The sequence below is a fragment of the Macaca fascicularis genome, chromosome X, assembly GCF_037993035.2.
Source record: "Macaca fascicularis isolate 582-1 chromosome X, T2T-MFA8v1.1".
In the NCBI taxonomy this organism is placed as follows: Eukaryota; Metazoa; Chordata; class Mammalia; order Primates; family Cercopithecidae; genus Macaca; species Macaca fascicularis.
Genome location: NC_088395.1, coordinates 107,876,707 through 107,897,024, shown reverse-complemented (window position 1 = coordinate 107,897,024; position 20,318 = coordinate 107,876,707). Strand labels below are relative to the sequence as shown.

Sequence of the window (20,318 nt, the reverse complement as noted above, 5' to 3'; positions counted from 1 at the left end):
TTAGATATAAGGGGCCCTTCTTAAGACTAAAAAAAAAAAAAATCTCACTTCACCCACTCTCACCCACAATAGTAGCTGTAATTTTAGAACGTACCGAGTGAGAAAAACATTTATGCATTTAAAGATCTGTGGACTCCTTGCATTAAGTACCCACCCCTCCTCCTCAGGAGACTATAGTCCAAGGAGTGAAGATTATTACAAATCACAAGGGCACAAGAGGTTGTGGTCTAAAGGGTACTTTGCTGTAGTCAAAGTCCCTAGAGATTATACAGCTATGTAGCTACTCATCCCCAAAGAATGACTGAAAATATGGCTCATCTGTGATCAGACACCACAAAAGCATTAGTCACTTAGATTAAAAAATGAAGTACTGCTATGGATGTGTTATAAGCATAAAGGCTATAAGAGGCTTGCTTTCAGACCTCTTTTTATGTTAACATTTTTATTTTTGCTGATTATAGAAGTAATACATGATCTTTATAGAAAAACTGGGAAATACAAAAAATAATAGGGATGAAAATAAAAATAATCTTTAATATTACCACCCAGAGATAATCATTACTAACAGCTATGAAGTTTTAATTTTTCTCTGAAAAATATATACATACACTTTTAAAATAAAATTGCCATCACATGCTATCATTTCGTATCCTGCTTTTTTCACTTGTCATTATACCATGGTCATTTTAGAATGTCATTAACTATTCCCTTAAAACATGATTTTTTTTTTTTTTGAGACAGGGTCTCTCACTTTGTCACCCAGGCTGGAGTGCACTGGCGTGATCTTGGCTCACTGCAACCTCCCAGGCTCAAGTGATCTTCCCGCCTCAGCGCCCCCAAGTAGCTGGGACTACAGGTGTGCACCACAATGCCTGGATAATTTTTTGTAGTTTTGGTAGAGACAGGGTTTTGCCATGTTGCCAGGCTGGTCTCAAACTCCTGAGCTCAAGTGATCAGCCCGCCTGTGCCTCCCAAAGTGCTTATATTACAGGTATGAGCCACCACGCCCAGCCTAAAACATGATTTTTAACAGCTGCATTGGAAGTACAGCACTGTGACTGAGGCCATGGGCACTGGCATCAGACAGACCTAGAGTCAAATCCACACTATTCAGCCTATTAGCAGTGTGGCCCAGGACAAGTTAACCTCTCTGAGCCTCAGTGTCCTCATCTGCAAAATGGGGATAAATAATGATAGCATCCTCACAGAATTATTCTAATGATTAAAGTTAATAATTTAAATAACTTAGCACAGTGTCTGGCAACAATGCACAACTCAGTAAGGGTTAGCTATAGTCATTGTATAGTATTCCACTGAATGGATATACCATAATTTAACAATTAGACATATGTTTATAGTTCTTCTTTTTTATAAATCAAAGTGCAAAGAACAACCTTGTGCATATTTGTGATTTTCTCCATGGGATAATTGCCTATAAGGGGGAATTCCTGGATCAAAGGGTTTATGATATATATTTCTAAATTGCCCTAGAAAAAGTTACATCATTTTATACGACTACTAGCAATGTATAAGAGTGCCAGTTTCCCAGCACACTTGCCAACAGTATGTATTCTTACTTTATTTGCCAACTTAGTGAGTGAAAATGGCATTTTGAGGATTACTTTGCATTTCCTTAATTGCTAAAGATATTTAGCTTTTCCTCCACACCTTAGTGGTCGTTTTTATCTCTTTTTTCATCAACTATCTCTTTTCTTCTGAGATTCATTTATCTCCAGATTAACTTCCTTCTTTCTTATTCCTCTACTGACCTGATGCTAGGTTGAGGCTTCACAAAACAAAACTAAGGTAAACCCAGGAGTCAGAGAATTCAGACCTTCTAATGCCAACACAGGCAGGAAAGGAATAGATTTCTTCTGGTCCTAAAATGACTATCCTCTGCTCTTTCAGACCTTACCCCTGACCTTGACCTCAAGTCATATTGCCTCTCTAGGCTTAGTTTGCTAATGTATCAAATGTTAATGTTTAAGGGTTGCTAAGCACCAAACACTATCATTCCCTGTATTCATATAGCATGCCTTTGTAGTCTGTTGCACTGTCTTTCATGATCCTAAGCACAACCTAGTAAAGTTGTCCCAGCCAGAATTAAGATCCCACTTTACAGATGAAGATGCTGAGATGCAAGCGAACCAGGGCCTCCTGATTCCTGGGCAAGTGCTCTTTGTTATACACAAAGATTCTTCTGCCTCTATCTAGCTCAATCCTATCTCAAATCACCATCTGCACATACTGATTCTTTTCCTATTCCTCTTTTTAATTTGCAAAAGCTATGAGAGATTGAAGATGAATCAGACTTGGTCCCCAACTGGTCAAATGTAGGAAACAAGACATGTAAATAAAAAAAAGTATAATTTTGGGGGGAAAATTATTCATACCCTACGTGGGTGCTGTGGTTTGAACATCCATCCCCAATGTGACAGTATTGAGAGCTGGGACCTTTAAGAGCTGATGAGGGCTTTGCCCTCATGAATGGATTAATCCATTCATGGATTAATGAATTAATAAGTTATCATGGGAGGAGAATTCATGGCTTTATAAAAAGAGGAAGAGAGATCTGAGCTAGCACACTAAGCCTTCTAGCCATGTGATACTCCATGCCATCTTGGGATGCTTCAGAGAGTCTCTACCAGCAAGAAGATCCTCACCACAGCCCCTCGAACTTGGACTTCTCAGCTTCCATAATGGTAATACATAAATTCCTTTTCTTATAAATTACTCAGTTTCAGGTATTCTGTTATAAGCAACAGAAAATGAACTAAGACAGCAGGACACAGAAATCATGCTATAAGAGGTCACAGAGGAGGAACTGTTCACTTCTAGTTGGAGGGATTTGGGATGTATTTATGGAAAAGAAGCTTTTGAGCTAAGGTGAAAGAGAAGATTTTGACATATGCAGGAGTGGAGGATGCTTTTTGGGGGGCAATAAGCCTTCCCTGCCCTCCCCTAGGGATCCTGCTGGACATGAAACTCTGGCTTTTTGCCACTACAAATACTCTTCCTGATTCTAAAAGCCATACACAGGCTGTTTCAGGAGGATTCAGTGGGAAGGCATTGTTTCTCTTGAGCAGAGATAAAAAGCTTTAAAAACACAGGGGAAATATTAGGATTTCAGTATGAAAGCAAGATTGTTGGCTCATGGAGGACAAAACCCACACCTGATATTTATTTATATCCCACATATTTTTTAACACAGTGCTAGGCACCCAAAAACTGGAGATGTCTAGGAACATATGCTACTTAAATTTGTGTGGAATAATGTACAATGTTAGCATTTGAAACAAGTACAATAACAAGTATGATGTCGGCATTTGAAACAAGGCTTGAAATGGCAAAAAAAAAAAAAAAAAAAAAAATGCAAAAACTTAAATGTCTGTCACTAGGGGACTGATTAAATAATGGTGTATCCATACAATGGAATTCTATACAGCTACTTTAAAAATAATTAAGAACTCTATGTGCCAATACAAAATGATCTCTTATGATATACTTTAAGTAAAAAGAAAACAAGAGAAAAATCAAGGTGGTGGTTAGTCTACACTTGTATACTAAAAATATGTGCTTATAGATGCAAAAAAAAATCTTTGGAAGTATACAAAAGAGCCTGTTACCATTGAAGAAGGGAACTGAGCAGTAAAAATTCTCCCCATCTCTTTGGGATTTCTACTATTTCTGCCCTTTTTAAAAATAAGAAATACACCTATAAAAGTACATAAAGCATATATGCAAAGTATATTAAATCTTTATAAAGTAAATTCATATAATCACTTCCCAGGTTGAGAAATAGAATTATTCCCCACACCACATAAGCCCCATGTTGCCAATAGAAGATAAAATTTTTTACTAAATATCATTTTGTACTTTTTGAATTTTGACCCATGTGAACACATTACCTATTTAATAACAGCTAATTCTTCAGCCCCTCTCCACTCCCCACCAAAATGCAAGGAGGTCATCAACTATTTTATGGAAAGATTGGTGTGGCAGCTTTTCCATAGCCAAATAAATAATAACTGTATTCTGTGTTTTATGTATATTAACTAAGCAGTCTACATACATTAACTCCTTTAATCCTTATGGCAACACTATAAAGTAGTTACTATTGCTATCCTCATTGTGTGGATAAGAAAATGGAGGCACAGAGATGGTAAGTAACTTGTTCAGAGTCATATTGTGAATACATCGTGAAGAGCTGGGATTTGTACCCAGGCAGTTGTGTCTCAGAATACAAGTTATTTACCATTATGCTACTCTGCCTCTGTAAATTCTAGAACCCAGGCTCTGAGGCATTGTAATCACTGATACCTGGATAGTGGAGACAATTTTTGGCTATGGACCACCAGGTGGGAGCCCAAGCATTGACTCAGTTATGCCACTACTCAGGCAAAGACACAAGCAATTAAAAACAGACAGGATGCAGTGAGTCTAAGGTCTGGGGCAGCACTAGGCTGGCAAACAGTGAAAAGCACTTAAGTGATCTTTACAGGACATCTGAGAAGTGAAATTCTGGTCAAGTCTCCTATTTTGAGCTCAGAGCCTCCCCAATGCCTAAAGCTCAATAAATTTTTTTTTTCCAGTAAATAAGCTCTTTCCATCTAGAAACCGGAGAAATCTAAGAGCCTATGTTACAAAAAGACCTCCAGAAGTGGACAAAGATGTCTGCTGCAGTATTGTTTACAATCGCAAAAATCTGCATTCACTCAAATGTCCACCAACAGGGGACTGGTGAGTAGACTATGTCTGAGACATATCACAGCATGATTGTCTGGGGCATAGGCTCTGAACCAGGATGCTCTGGCTTGCACCCTGCCCACTTATCAGCACAGATATGGACAAGCTCCCCAGTCTTACTGTGCTCCAGTACCCACATCTGTGAAACAGGGATAACAAAAAAGACCTACATCTTAGCTTTGTTGCAAGGAGTTAATTCATAGTTTCTGGCATTTAGTAAATATTCAACTGTTATTTATTATGATAGCCACTCACATGGTAGAATATTATGTAGCTGTTAAAAAGAAAGAGGTAGATCTATATGCACTGATTTGGACAGATTTCAAAGTTATATATTTTAAGCCAAAGAAAACAAACAAATGTCAGAATAGCATGTGTAATGGAACTCCAATAGCATGTGTAATGGAACTCCAATTTTGTAAAAACAATCTACTGTGTGTATGTGCAGAAAGGAAGCCTGGACATCTGTTTTTTGTTTTGTTTTTTTTGTTTTTTTGTTTTTTATGAGACAGAGTCTCACTCTGTCACCCAGGCTGGAGTGCAGCTGGAGTACAGTGGCATGATCTCAGCTCACTGCAACCTCCACCTCCCGGGTTCAAGTGATTATCTTGCCTTAGCCTCCCAGCCGAGATTGTGCCACTGCACTCTAGTCTAGGCGACATAGCGAGACTCCATCTCAAAAAAAAAAAAAAAAAAACTTGCAAACATTTATGATTCTTGGGAGAACAAATTCAAGAGATAGGGAAGACTTCTAAGATGAAGAGGTTCTGTAAAGAACAGGGCAATGGGAAGGAGACCCCCTTCCCATGGGCTACAGATTCCTCTCCCCAATCCAAGGTAACACTGTATAACTGTCTTTCCTCTCAAACCACTGCCTTTCTTCCTGACAGCATGGCAGTAAAGAGAGAAGATACACATTTCATTGGTAACAAACTTTGTTATACTTCCTAAAATAATTCCTGCAATGCAGCCAAAAAAACAAGGTTCTGCTTCAGATGTACCTCATTTAATGAACAAATCGTAGAAACTCGGATTTTCAAGCTAGAAAGGACCTTTGAGATCATCTAGGCCAATCCCCTCATTTACAAATGAAAACAAGGAAACATATTCCTGAGAAGTTTAGCTGTCAAGCAATTTTGCGAAATAAAATTTATTATCCAATTAAAAAAATCAGAGACGCATCCCCATGGGAGAAAACTGTAAGAGCCAATTAATGCAATAAACCTGAAACCTTTATACACTGATGGTGGGAGTGTAAGTTAGTACTATTTTGCACAGTGATTTGACAATATCTCCCAAAGGTGACAATGCACATACCCTGTAAGGGACAATTCCACCCAGATATTTACCCAGTACAAACTGTCACCTAAGAATAGCTACACAAGAAAGATCACAGTACCTCTGTGATTGCTCAAAACTAGAAATAGCCTAAATGTTCATCAACAGCAGAATAGATAAAGTGTGATATAGTCATTAGAGGAGTATACAATAGTGAAAAAAATGAGTAAACTAGAGCCCCGTGTTATACAACATGGATGCTTTTCACAAATATAACATTGAATAGAAAAAATAAGTTTCAAGCCAGTTGCATTGGCTCATGGCTGCAATCCCAACACCTTGGGAGGCTGAGGCAGGAGGACTACATGAGGCCAGGAGTTTGAGATCAGCCTGGACAACATAGCAGGACCCTGTCTCTATGAAGGAAAAAAAAATTAGCTGGGCATGGTGGTGCCACCTGGGGGGTGGTGAGGTTGGAGGATTGCTCCAGCCCAGGAGCTCGAGACTGCAGTGAGCTATGATTACACCAATTCACTCCAGCCTGGATAACAGTACAAGATCTTGTCTCTTAGGAGGAAAAGAAAAGAAAAGAAAAATCACATTGCAGAAGAATACATATAATACACCACTGATATAAACTTTTAAAACATATAAAGCAGTAGTATATGTTGTTTAAAAATACATACATGTATAGTAAAAGTATATACATCAATGCATGGGAATAATAAACACCAAATCCAGGATAGTGGCTACTTTGGAAGGAAAGAGAGAACTTTAATCATGGAGAATAGACAGAAGGTTTCAACTCTACTGGTAATGTTTCTTTACTAAGCTGTGCAGTGAATAACCTGATTTTCACCATATTATTTTTATACCTTTTTGAATGTACGAAGATATTTCATAACACATTGTTTAAAAGAATGCAACAAAGCCCATGCTGAAAAGAAAGTTGACAATTTTTGCATATAACAAAATACTAGAAGAAATGTATTAAATGTAAATGTTGCACTCAAAATTTAAGGATTATTCCTTAAATCTGCTTCATTTTCCTGGGACTAGTTTCACAGGAGGGGACCTGCTAGAGAAGCAGCAGTTGGGTACAGTGGGCTGGGGAATCAGGAGATAATCCCAGATTCTCATCAGCTATGGGAAGGAAAACAATATGATTAACCTCTTGGGTTTTTCATGTTTAGAAATGCATTGTTGGACTAGATTATTTTACAAGTGTTATCCATGTGACAATTTCTTCCAGTTTGCTTGTTTGTTTTTGAGCAGCAATTCCCCAAACTGTATCTGCAAGAGGCAAAAAGTGTTTTTCATAAAGAAAAGTGTTCCCTGGTCAAACCAGTCTGGGATGTACTGGGTTAAACAAAATTAAACAGATTCATTTACAGCAGTGCTTCTCAGAGTCTTTAATATGCGTTATATATACTGTGACTCTCCAAAATGAGAATTCGGTTAAGAAGCATTTCCAAAAAAGTATTGAACTGCAGAATACACACACATGCATGCACACACACCCAACACTTATTTTAAAACAGAATTTATTAACATTCTCTCAGGATGGGGCTCTATAGAACATTGGTTTGGTAAATGCTATCCTAGAAGGATTTATCTCACTTGCTATTTTTGTTGCTGATGCACGTTTAGAATCCTTCGTAAGGGAGGAATGTCATTTCATAGTATAATTTCCACTGAATGGGTTTCCTCTTAGTGTGTATCCCTGAGAAGTTTAGAAGGCTATCTTCTCGGCCTTCATTAGTGAGATCCCATCCTAGCTGGCATGGTGACAGATCCAACATCAGAAACTTCTGAGCATCTACAGTTAGAAGGGCTGAATCCCAGATGTGCTCTCCACATCTGGCTCGGGGCCTTTGCTAAATTCATTGCTTCAAGCTATGCTCCCCTCCTTTATGGCGGACTTGAAGGGTAATCTGAACTGGAGCACAGAGCTACTTAGCTGAGGCTGAATGCCTAGAAGTACAAATCTCACAAGAAGAGGAGCTCTTTCCGTGTGCCTTCATCTCCCAGCAATGGTTTACAGAAAGCAAGACTACAGGGCAGAGGCCTGACCACCCCGAGACAGAGGGGCTTGGTCTTCTTTCAGAAACAGGACACAACACTGCCACTTCCAACACTGCCTTTTCACGGAGGTTTCCTTAGAAGGCCCTGAGATTCTCTGGGATCATCTCCCCACGCAAACCTTAGAAGGAAAATCTCCTGAGGCTTGTGGTTCCCATAGGCCTTTTAAAAGGTGATTTACCTGAGGGCCTTTCATCTAGAAACAAGGATTCCTTTGGAAAAGTCAGGAATTAAGATGAACTAGACATAGAGCTTTTTTAAGGCTTTTGTTCTTTTGACAATCAAAATGAAAATATTTTTTAAAAGTATGTTCTTTTCCAGACAGCATGCACCATGCTTTCAACGGAAGCAGGCGGCAGCTGCTGCTGACGTCCTCCTCTACCCCACTCCACCCCACCCCATCCCAGCCTTGCCACCTGCTTAGACCCAACACCTGTGAGGCCTGGCTCGACCTGCCTACCAAAGGAAGGATAAACATTAACTACCCTTACAGTCTCAGGCCCACTTACTAGGCTGGGGCACTTGGCCTAATGCTGGGAAAGGTGGTGAGAGCAGGTGATGGGGTGTTAGACTCCAAGAGAAGCAAGCCCTATTTGAAACCACTCCAAGCTAGGCTTTCAAGAGTGGAAAGATGCCTCCTGATTACAGGGTGTAGAAAGGAAACCAGGGGAGAAGATAAGGGGGAAAAAATGTCACAGGAAAAACAACAGAGCCAGGAAGTAAATGCAGAGATGAGATGAGCCCTTCAGCTCCAGGCTCTTAGGTCAGAGCCTGGTTTACTTCAGCAAAGAACTCCTGTGTCCTGTCTACTGGCCAGAATACTCATTTGTTCAGGGAACCTGCTCCAAGGTCCCATGTTTCCTCTCTCCTCCCTTGTTAGCCAATGCTTTCCACACACCTTTCCTTCCCTCCTGCCAAGAAATATACCCTTGGACAAAAAGCATGCTATTGAGAACCTAAAATAAATAAATAAATGCCCCTCTCTTCTCAGAGAAGCAAACTGTGTACCTCCTTCTTATTCATTTTTAGACCTTAGTTGCTCAAATTGGCTTGAGTTTCTATTCTTGGGCATCTTTTTTTTTCTTTATGAATCTAAATGATGACTACTTTATTGTGGACATTTTTTAATGCAAGTTTTCCCCTAAAAGCACATGCAAACAGACCACAGGCAGGCACATGTACACACACACACACACACACACACACACTCATTTTCTCTCTCTCTTCCCCCACCCCCTGCCCGCCACACAGTACCTCTGGAGCTTCCCCTCCCTCAGTCATTTCCCCTCAGCCAGCTGAACAAGGGCAAGGCTTGGAAATAATTTTTCTGTGGCCTACCTTCTGATTCCGTCAGGTCTGAGAAGCAGGCGGCAGCTGTAAGCTGGGAGGCCGGGGCTGGGCTGCCTCTGTGAATCAGCAAAGAAGTCCCTGAGACAGGGATGCCGACAGCTGCTGTATGCACACTCTCCCTCTGTTTCTCCCACCACCCTGTCTTCCTTCTCCTCCTCCTCCCCTCTCAGAGCTGCTCTGTGTTGCTATGCAATCCTATCACCAGGACTAACAGCATCATTCCGACCTCAGGCAAAAATACCCTTGACTGGGCAAACACAAGAAGAGCAAGGACAGTTTTGTAAAACTACCAGAGATGTGGCGGCTTTTGGAGATTTCAATTCATTAGAAGCAGAGGAGGAAAGCGGAAGAGCCTGAGAAGCAGAGGGGGAGAGAAGGAGACAGGGATTGGGGGAAGACGGGGAGAGGGGGAGAGGAGGAGAGGCTTCCACTGGGGAGGAGGAGACAAAAAAGCCCCGGAGATCAATCAGTCTGCTGAGCGAGCAGCCTGGACCCCAACTTACACTGATCTAGCCCACAGACAAAACCAACTTCGGAGCCAGCAGCTGGCAGGGGCCCCTCGTAGCCAGTCCAGGATTCTGTTTCAGTGTTGACGGTTGAAACGCTGTGATCTAGAATCATCACTGGTACTCAAGGTACAGTTTTGGGCTCAGGACAATCTGCCAGTCACCCCTAAATCTCATCTTCATACCCTCTTAGATCTCACATATAGAAAAAGCCTCAACAAATTGGGGAAACAAAATGGATCTTGAATAATTCGGGAAAATACAGCTCCTCCATGACTCCCCTCAATGACTACCCCAGGCACCTTCCTGCTTTTGTCCGTACCAGCCCTTAGGAGAAGAGGGTATGAACTCCAAACACCCTGAGAGACCTGGGAGAAGCCACTAGCAGGATAGATAAGATTATATGCCTTTACCAAGTGCCCAGCACACAGTAGGTTACTTAATAAATATATGTTGAATGAGTAAATTGAATGAATGAATAGGTGGATGAATAGCAGTCAGAAAGTCCCCATCCTCATCCTCCTACACAAACATACAAAGATTTAAAGCCCCAGCAGTCCCAGGTCACCACAAAGGATAAAAGCAGCTTTCTTCTTTCCTCCCTCCATCTCTGGAAACAGGGTGTATATGGAGAGAGAGAAAGACTGGTTGGGAGTGGGTTGCTTAACTTCACTGATTTGCCTCTAAAAACTTTATAAGCTCTGATGGCACTGGAACTTAGAAAATACTTCCTAGGGCCGGGCGTGGTGGCTCACACCTATAATCCCACATTTTGGGAGGCTGAGGCAGGCGGATCACAAGGTTAGGAGTTCGAGACCAGCCTGACCAACATGGTGAAATGCCGTCTCTACTAAAAAAATACAAAAATTCGCTGGACATGGTGGTGTGCACCTGTAATCCTAGCTATTCAGGAGGCTGAGGCAGGAGAATCGCTTGAACCTGGGAGGTGGAGGTTGCAGTGAGCCAAGATCACACCACTGCACTCCAGCCTGGGTGACAGAGCGAGACTCCGTCTCAAAAAAAAAAAAAAAAGAAAGAAAATACTTCCTAGGACTAGTATTTACATAGAATCTAGGACTAGTGTTTACAAAGTGTCTAAAGGACCCAGAATTATGGTTTTTTTAAGTTCCATTTTAAAATTATTATGTGATTTTTATGAAGTATTTTTATTATTTATTTTTGACAAATAAGAATTCTATATATTTATGGGCTCCAGTGTGATGTTTTGATCTATGTATACTATGTAGAAAAATTCAGCCCAGCTAATTAACATATTCATCATCCCACCAACTTATCATTTTTTTTGTAGTGAGAACATTACAAATCTATTCTTTTAGCAATTTTGATACATACAATACATCATTAATAACTGTGGTCATCATGATGATCATTACTATTATTGAAAACCTTCAGCTAGAAAATAGTGTGTATATATGTGTATGTTTTCTTTTGAGGTGAAATTTTAAAAACTTAAGTTGCTAGCTTCCGTAAAAGGCTAGAAATATGGCCTGATTTCCTCTTCAAAATAAGCAACATAGAAACCAATAGCCCCTGTCATCAAGCTTTCAGAGCTGTGTAAGTAGCCCTTCCTATCTGGTCCAAATAGCAGAAGGCAGGCTCCCATGCAGGTGCAGAAAAGGCCTTTGATTTCTGAAGGGGCTTTTGAAAACACGTCCGGCTTCTCAACCTACACATCCACAACAGAACATTTCTCAGCTACCTAGCCTAGCCCAGGCCTGACCCTGTCTCGCCCTCCATCCTAGCCCTGGAAGCTTACAGGGTTTGTCAACACCATCCAGAACCAGGGCCCTCAGAGTCCTTTACAACTGACTTGGAATGAGTTGGAGTGGGGAGCTGGCTAGAAGAAAGACCAGAGGGAACATTCTGAGAAATAGTTTGGGATGGCACACACAGAACAACTGTGATGGACTTATACAAAACACATGGGAACCTGACTCACTGCTCACCTTCGGCACCAGCTCACCACATGCCCAACAAGCACATAGTCTAGGCTCAACTATTTTCAGCGGAGGGCAAAGAAAGATAAAAGTAGGTCGGGTCACAAGCTTTGACTTTAGTTTCACCTTGGTAACTGGCAGAAGGATGTTCAAGGCTCACCCTGGTATCACTGCACAGGACTTTGCTAGGGTATTTCAGATAGGGAGAAAGTATGTGTAAAAGCACAAAGGTTAGAGCACACAGCCTGCTGAGGAACTGCACGTCCTAGTTAAGTATGGTTAAGACAGGGATATGGGTAGGAAAGGGGAGAAGGTGGCAGGAGATGAAGCTATGGAAGCACATGGGATCAGCCCATGGGGATGCTGGAATACCATGCTAAGGATCATTTAAAATGTTTAAGCAGGCAAGTGGCATGATCAGGTTTATGTTTTAGAAATATCACTCCAGTGGTTTTCATTCAAAGAACCATTACTGAGTGTCTTCTACACTCCAGATTCTGTGCTAGACCCCAGGGGCACAGAGAAGACTGGAAGACTGCCTTCAAGTTGCTCATAGCCTAATGGGTGAGACAGTTAATTAAAAACAAATACAATAGAGTGGTAAGTGAAATGAAGAATGAATCTGAGGGGAGAAAGGCTGGAAGCCTGGGTGCCTGGTAGGAAGCAGTTGCAGTACTTATCTGATAAGGGCCTGACGTAGGGCAGTTGGTAGTAACGGTGGAAAAATGGACAACCTGGTTTTATATTGGAAGAGTGGGCCTCATCCCCAAATGGATCTTCTTCATACTGGCCTTTCCATGTATTGATTCTTCCTAGTCTGCCTACTTGCTGCATTGCTAAAGGAGAAATAAACTGTATTTTTGTCCTTTGTGGGTGGGAGAGATGGTATAGCTTATTCTCATTGCTGTTTTGCCATTCCACAGCCTTATTTGCTAGTCCCTGACCATGTTTACCAAAACAACTACTTCGGTTCATTTCTACTCTTACCAGACACCCAACCCCAGCCACCTACCTCAGCAAATAACTTTCATTCTCTTGCTTTACTGAAAAAGTGGATGTTATCCCTGCAAACCTCTCTATCTTAGAATGTCTTCCAATCTTTCCCTCCGATGTCTCCAGACAAAATGAAATCGTTTATTACCTCCCTAAGGTCAATGCCTCTTCCCATAACCTCAGGCCGTTTTCTTTGTATTCCCTCTGGGAACTTCTTATACATTATTTTCTTTCTTGCTTTCCTCTGCAATCTTCTGGTTGCCTCCCTTTTCCTGCTGTTGAAAAACATGTGAGGAGCAGGAAGTATGTTGACTCCAATGAGCTGGGAAGTGGGAAGAATGTTTCCCCACTATAGAAAGCCCCACCCCCTTGGGCCGGGCACAGTGGCTTACATCTGTAATCCCAGCACTTTGGTGGGCCGAGAGGCAGGAGGATTTCTTGAGCTCAGGAGTTTGAGACCAGCCCGGGCAATATAGTGAGACCTCGTCTCCAAATAAATAAAGTTTTTTAAAAAGGAAAGTCCCATCTCACGTACACACACACAACCAGTTTAAGACTATGTTATGGACAAACTGGAGAAAGTTTAGAGGGAAGCAGCATCATCAGGGCAAAGAATACCCAGGTTTCAGTAAGGTTGGGAAGTAAAAAGTGTCCCTCAGAAAATGCAGAATAATAATAAATCTTTGCCAGCTATTATTTGCAGAATATCTTCTGCCATATTATTTGATTTACATAGCAGAGATTGCTTCCAGTGAATTGATGTTCCATGCAGAACCAAAAGGGTTAGTAGAAGAACAGATAGAGGCAAATGTCTCAGGACAAACAAGATTAATATGAATTGGGATGAGAGAATGAGTCAGAGAGTAGGAGGGAGGGATTTTCACCACATAGATGCAGGAGGCTGGGAGATAAGTTGAAGGAACATGTTAAGTTGGAGGAACAGGTTAAAAATGTAAGGGCACAATGTCAAAAAGGCTGAAATTCCTCATTGGAGTTGATAAGGAATAATGGAAAGCCATAACAGACTAAGGGTTGAAGAATCAGTATTGTCCCAGTCAATGGTCTGAGCTCTCTCTGTTGCTTTTGTTGAACATCTGAAAATGCGGAACTCATTTTACACACTTGGTTACCTCCCACCCTCTTCTGCTGTTCTTCAAGCTTCTGCTAAACCAGACCCAGCAGCTGGGATGTTATATAACATAACTTCTATTTATGTTTTCAAATATATTCCATTTAGGCCAAAACCATTCAAGCTACGGTTAAAGTGGTACGGATGAAAGAATGTTGAATTAGGAGTCAAAAGACAAAGGTTCTAATCCCGATTTTGCTACTAAATTGTCACTGACCTTTTTAAGCTTTGATTTTTTCCTTCACCAGATAGGAGATAATAGCTGTCTGCCCTGTTTACTTCACTCATTTGGGTTGAGACTCAAATGGGATAATGGATATGAATGTATATTGAAACTATAAAGTGTTATTCAAATGTAAGAGATTATTATTTCTATTGCTTCAAGGTCCTGGTGGTTTTCCTATATGCAGAGGACATACATCCTAGAGTAGACTATAGCAGCTAAGGATGTCGTGCCAGGAATTTAATTAGCTTCCTGTTTCCATGCTAGATCAGATACTATATTTCTTTAAGTAGACATACCAACCACACAGTTCAAGTTTATTCACTATCTTTCACATTATCAACCTTCCTATCCTTCTTTCAGCCCAGACTGCTAGTCATATGCACATTCACTAGCAAACTTTCACATATGAGCTTCCAAGAAAACATATACAATTCAATAAGAACTACTGATTTTCAGCTGGGTGCGGTGGCTCACACCTGTAATCCCAGCACTTTGAGAGGCTGAGGCGGGTGGATCACCTGAGATTGGGAGTTCAAGACCAGCCTGGCCAACATGGTGAAACCCCATCTCTATTGAAGATACAAAAATTAGCTGGGCATGGTGGCAGGTGCTGGTAATCCCAGCTACTTGGGAAGCTGAGGCAGGAGAATCACTTGAACCCGGGAGGCAGGGGTTGCAGTGAGCCAAGACCACGCCATTGCACTCCAGCCTGGGCCACAAGGGCAAAATTCCGTCTCAAAAAACAAACAAACAAAACAAAAACAAAAACAAAACAAACAAACAAAAAAACCCTACTGCTTTTCTAGGCTAAAGAGAACTGCTATTGATTTGTACTTTCATTGTGTTTAGGATACTGAGGCAAGATGGTCACTCACTTCTTGCTTGTAACTTGGATTGAGGGGGAAGGGAATTAACATTTTTGAGACTGTATTCTGTGCCAGGTAGTGTAAGGCACTTGACATCTGTTACCTCCTGCAATGCTCACAATGATTCAGTGAGGTAAGGGTTATTATTTCCAACTTTACAGACAAGGAGACTACAGCTCAGAGATGTTAAAAGTAACTTGTCCAAATTCATAAAACTAATAAAAAAATTCAGGCTGGGATTCAATCCCAAATCCACCTGACTCCAAAGCTGATACTCTTCCCACTTCTCTCCTACTTTTAGGCAGGGCCACAGTATTACAAATAGGACACATCCTAGAACTTACCACTTCATAATTCTAGGTGCACTTGAAAGCACATACTGGCATATATGGGTGGCAAGCACCTTGACCACCAACTAGTAGAGACCCCTTTCAGGGATGCCTTTAAACCCTGAAGTTGCTTCAGAATCTAAAGCAACCCTGGGCCTAAACAATGAGAGCTGTCTGTTTTATATCTAGTAGCAAGCTCTATCTGTCTCACAAAAGAAAGGCAAGGTATTTATTTGCTTGGTAGAGGCAAAGTGACAATTTCAAGGTGAGATTCTGTCAGTGATAAAAGGATGCCTCATACAGGGCGATAACCAGTCAAACTCGGAGCTACCATATTGGCCCCTCCTTAGATCCAATCTTAAATTCAATCTCACGGGAGTCAGTGGATTTAGTAGGTACCTACTTGGCATAATTTGAGGAGGACTGAAATGCTATCACTAATAAAAATGACTTCCCCCACTGGCCCCACCATGGTGCCTGCAATTCCCTATTAATCATTTCCTTCAGGTTAAAGCATCTGTCAAAATGAAAGTGCTATCTTCAGTTACTATAACTTATACTCATTAGTTCGTCTCTTTCATTCTAATCACCAGACAGGCATGGGATAGAGGGCAAATGATTTTGAAGGGGAAGGCAAAGAAGGAAAGATTCAATGTGTTGTATGATGCACAGCTAGAGTCCAACAAGGCTAGGTTAAGACATTTTAAAACCCCAAGAACGATGGCTGGGCATGGTGGCTCACGCCTGTAATCCCAGCACTTTGGGAGGCCGAGGTGAGCAGATCACGAGGTTAGTAGTTCGAGACCAGCCTGACCAACATAGTGAAATCCCGTCTGTATTAAAAATACAAAAAGTAGCTGGGCATGGTGGTGCACACCTGTAGTCCCAGTTACTCGGGAGGCTGAGGCAGGAGAATAGCTTGAACCCGGGAGGTGGAGGTTGTGGTGAGCCAAGATCGCACCACTGCACTCCATCCTGGGCAACAGAGCGAGACTCCGTCTAAAAAAAAAAAAAAAAAAGCAAAAACAAACAAATAAAACAAGAATGAAAGAGGTACAAACCCTAAATGCCCATAAATAATTTAGGATACAAATAATACTAACCTATAAAATAAGCACGAGAGAATTTTAACAAAATCTGAACTTTTTCGTAACTACAACTGCAATTCTTTCTTATTGTCATACAGTTCACTTTTTAAAAGTGCACAATTCAGCCAGGTGTGGTATAGTCTGAGCACCTTGGGAAGCTAAGGCAGGAGGATTGCTTGAGCCTGGGAGTTCAAGACCAGCCTGGGTAGCACAGTGAGACTTTGTCTCTACTGAAAAATATTTAAAAGTTAGCCAGGTATGGTGGCTCGTGCCTTTAGTCCCAGTGACTCGGGAGGCTGCGTGAGGAGGACCATTTGGGTTCAGGAGTTCCAGGTTGCAGTGAGCTGTGATTGCACCACTGCACTCCAGCCTGGGCGATAGAGTGAAACTCGGTCTCAAACTAAAAACTCCACACTCATTATCAGTTGCCCCTCATTTCCCCCCCAGTCCCTTCTCAGGTCTAGGCAGCCACTAATCTACTTTCTGTCTCTATAGAGTTTCCTATTCTGGCCATCCTACACAAATGACATCAAACAACATGTGGTCTTTTGTGTCTAGATTCTTTCACGTAGCATATTATCATCAAGCTTCACTATATCATTCCTATGTATGGCTGAATAATATTCCATTGTATAAATATACCACATTTTATTTATCCATCCACCAATTGATGGACATTTGGGTGTTTCCACCCTTTGGCTATTATGAATATTGTTGCTATGAACATTTGTGTACAAGTTTATTGTATGAATATATGTTTTCAATTCTTTTAAGTACATACCTAGGAATGGAACTGCTGTGTTACATGGTAACTCTATATTTAACTTTTTGAGGAACTGCCAGACTGTTCTTCAAAGTGGCATCTCCACCAGCAATGTACAAGGGTTCCCATTTCTGCATATTCTTGCCAATACTTGTCTTTTTTAGTATAGCCATCCCAGAGGGTATAAAGTAGTATCTCACTGTGTTACCACACAACTGATCCTTTTTAAAAAATATATCCAATACTCAAATCTTTAAAAAAAAATCTTTAATGCCTCTATTTAGCTGGTTTCCTAAGCATGTGCTTAACCTACCTATTATTAGGCCATCGAGGACTGGTATCAGTCAAATTAATTAGGTTCCTGGGGTTGGAAAGCAGATAAGGGAGGGCCTGCTCGGCATAAAACATTTCCGACACCAAAGCAAGATTCAAAAATGACTAAGTCACAATCTCTGTCTAATAGGGGAGGCAGACACCTACTCAAACAACTATTAAACAAAGTAGAATGAGAAAAGTGCTATAATAAGGCAGTGGAAGTGCAGAGGGGTGTTAAGGCAAACTAGATGCAATTCTTCCAAAGTACAGTACTAAGCAGCCTCAAACATCACCAAAGCAGCCTAGATCCTTTCCCCTATGCAGCTACCCCATTAAGCCAGAGTCTTCTTGGAAACAGCTATAAGAGCAGGGAATAAGGCTCTTGGAGATATACTGTGCTGGAACTGAGAGGTATATTTGTCATTTTCTCATTTCAATGACTATTCATACTTACTACCCACTGGGTAACCTTTCAGGCCTAGCCTCATTATTTTTAGTCTTATATCAATTTGTAAGACTGTACTGAAGAATAGCTGTAAAGTGCTTTGTAATTCTATGGTGTGTTATAAATAATAATCTCTCATTGCAACCACCTTACCAATAATAAGCAAATCCTGCTCCAGCAGTTCCACATTGTCCCCTCTCCAATCTACTATTTTACCTGAATCATTCCCATTACACTTCTTTGTATCAGAACACTCCAACTTCTGCAGATAATGGTTACAATCAGCTAAATCTTCGGAGAGCCTTTGTAGTCTTAGAACCAGTTTGATTCAGTATTTTGCTTCGGAAATAGAAAGCAAGCCAGGGAGATTGCTCCCACTTCATAAATGGAGACAGTGAGGTACACAGAGATTAAATGACCCAAAAATTAAAAAGGAAATATTACCAGACTGAAGTTCTGTGTGTCGTCCCCATCTTACCCTCATTCTACCCACAAGAAAACTGTAGCTATTAAGGTTGTAGGTTTGGGGTGCCTACTCCCCAGGTCCCAAGCCTTTCTCCTAAGAGTAGCTAAGAGTAAGCAGACTGCCAGAGCACAGCTAACTCATATTCAACAGACCAGAGAAGGCAATTTCACTTTTGAACTGTTCTCTACTTTCCTGAAGTGGGACTCAATTGTGCTTGAAAATGCAAGCACAACCTAATTGCCCTCAACCATCTGTCTAAACTTCCTCAGAGCAATGGGCCAAAAACACGTGACCCTGCCTAAGGGAGGCCTTGGGGAAGCCCTTTGGAAATTAGAGCCCTCTAATCATTTATTTATTCAAATATTTATTGAGTACATACTCATTTTAATATTTCAGAGTGGTACTAGCATAGTGGTTACCAGCATGGGATCTGAAGGCTGACTGCCTGGGCTCAAATCCTGATGCTACTATCTGCTTATTGATTTTAGTTTCCCTCTTGGTAAAATGAAAAGACTAAAATTGCCAGAGGGTAGGTATGAGGATGAAATGAGATGCATATATGAAGTGCCTAGCACATTGCCTGGCACATGGTAAGTATTAAATAAATGTTAGCTAGTATTGTTATTCATGCTGAATCAGAGCAAACCTGTCAGGGATCAATGAACAAATACATAATAGATAATGGAGTACAATTTTAGGGACGTTCCACCAGTTTCATGGGCCCATTGCTGAAAGCGTTCTGGGGAAGAAAAATGTGCTAAGAAGAGCAGTAGAGAAAGTGTTGTGATTCAAGGAGGTAAAGTAGAAATTACACTTGGATGCCAGAGAATGACTTGTTGCATTACTGAAGTTTCAGAAGAATATAAATGCTAAAGAGGACATTATTGCATATCAATGCATTCCATTCTAGAGGAAAAGATTCCTGCTAACAAGCCCAGTCCTTAGCACCAATGTTTTCCATCACACTACAAAGCACAGAATTAAGGCAGTGATTCTTAGGTGCAAAGCCCAGAACCTAACAAATTATCCCCAATTTCTCCCAGCAACACTTTCTGGAATTAGTTCTGTGAGTTGGGGTACCTCAACTGACCCCAAGAAAAGGAAATAGTGGCCGGGCACAGTGGCTCACGCCTATAATCTCAGCACTTTGGGAGGCTGAGGCAGGTGGATCACCTGAGGTCAGAAGTTCAAGACCAGCCTGGCCAACATGGTGAAACCCCATCTCTACTAAAAGTACAAAAAATTAGCCGGACGTGGTGGTGCGCGCCTGTGATCCCAGCTACTCGGGAGGCTTAGGCAGGAGAATCGCTTGAACCTGGGAGGCAGAGGTGGAGGTTGCAGTGAGCTGAGATCGTGCCACTGCACTCCAGCCTGGGTGACAGAGCAAGACTTCGTCTCAAAAAAAAAAAAAAAAAAAAAGAGAAAAAGGAAATGGTGTCAGAGAGAAAAGCCTATTGATGAGCCTATTGAGAGGATTAATTTAGGACTAACTTGAGGGGCTTGAGGGCCTCCTGCTGGGGCAAGGCTCAAAAGAAATGTAGGGAGGGTGGGGAGTGACAGTGAGAACTCTGTTTTGACTATACTAATGACTGTCAAGCAGGGATCTTTAACCTCATTCCTGACTTTCATGTTTATTTAGTGTCTATTCTGTGTACAGCAGTGCCAAATATTGTAAGGGATACAAAAGAAGCTACAAATAAGCTTCCAAACTGTGATTAAATTGAAGTGGGAAAAATATTCTGCATTTTCTGCCCATAATTTAATTCCAGATTGCAGAA

The 20,318-nt window shown here is 41.2% G+C and overlaps 1 protein-coding gene across 3 annotated transcripts in view; it reads right to left on the bottom strand.

The window, feature by feature from the left end:
- Window positions 1-10,081, bottom strand: part of DRP2 (dystrophin related protein 2) — a 45,198-nt gene extending 35,117 nt beyond the window's left edge. For 2 of the 3 annotated variants that reach the window (XM_045383267.3, XM_074030159.1), the window contains exons 1-2: window positions 9,747-9,782; window positions 9,445-9,512 (exon numbers count right to left, since the gene is read on the bottom strand). The gene's annotated coding sequence lies outside the window, so the exon portion shown is untranslated. Of the gene's footprint in view, window positions 1-9,444; window positions 9,513-9,746; window positions 9,783-9,959 lie in introns of those variants that run through there. The other variant, XM_045383268.3, reaches the window with a different exon arrangement.
- Between the last annotated feature and the right edge of the window lie 10,237 nt (window positions 10,082-20,318).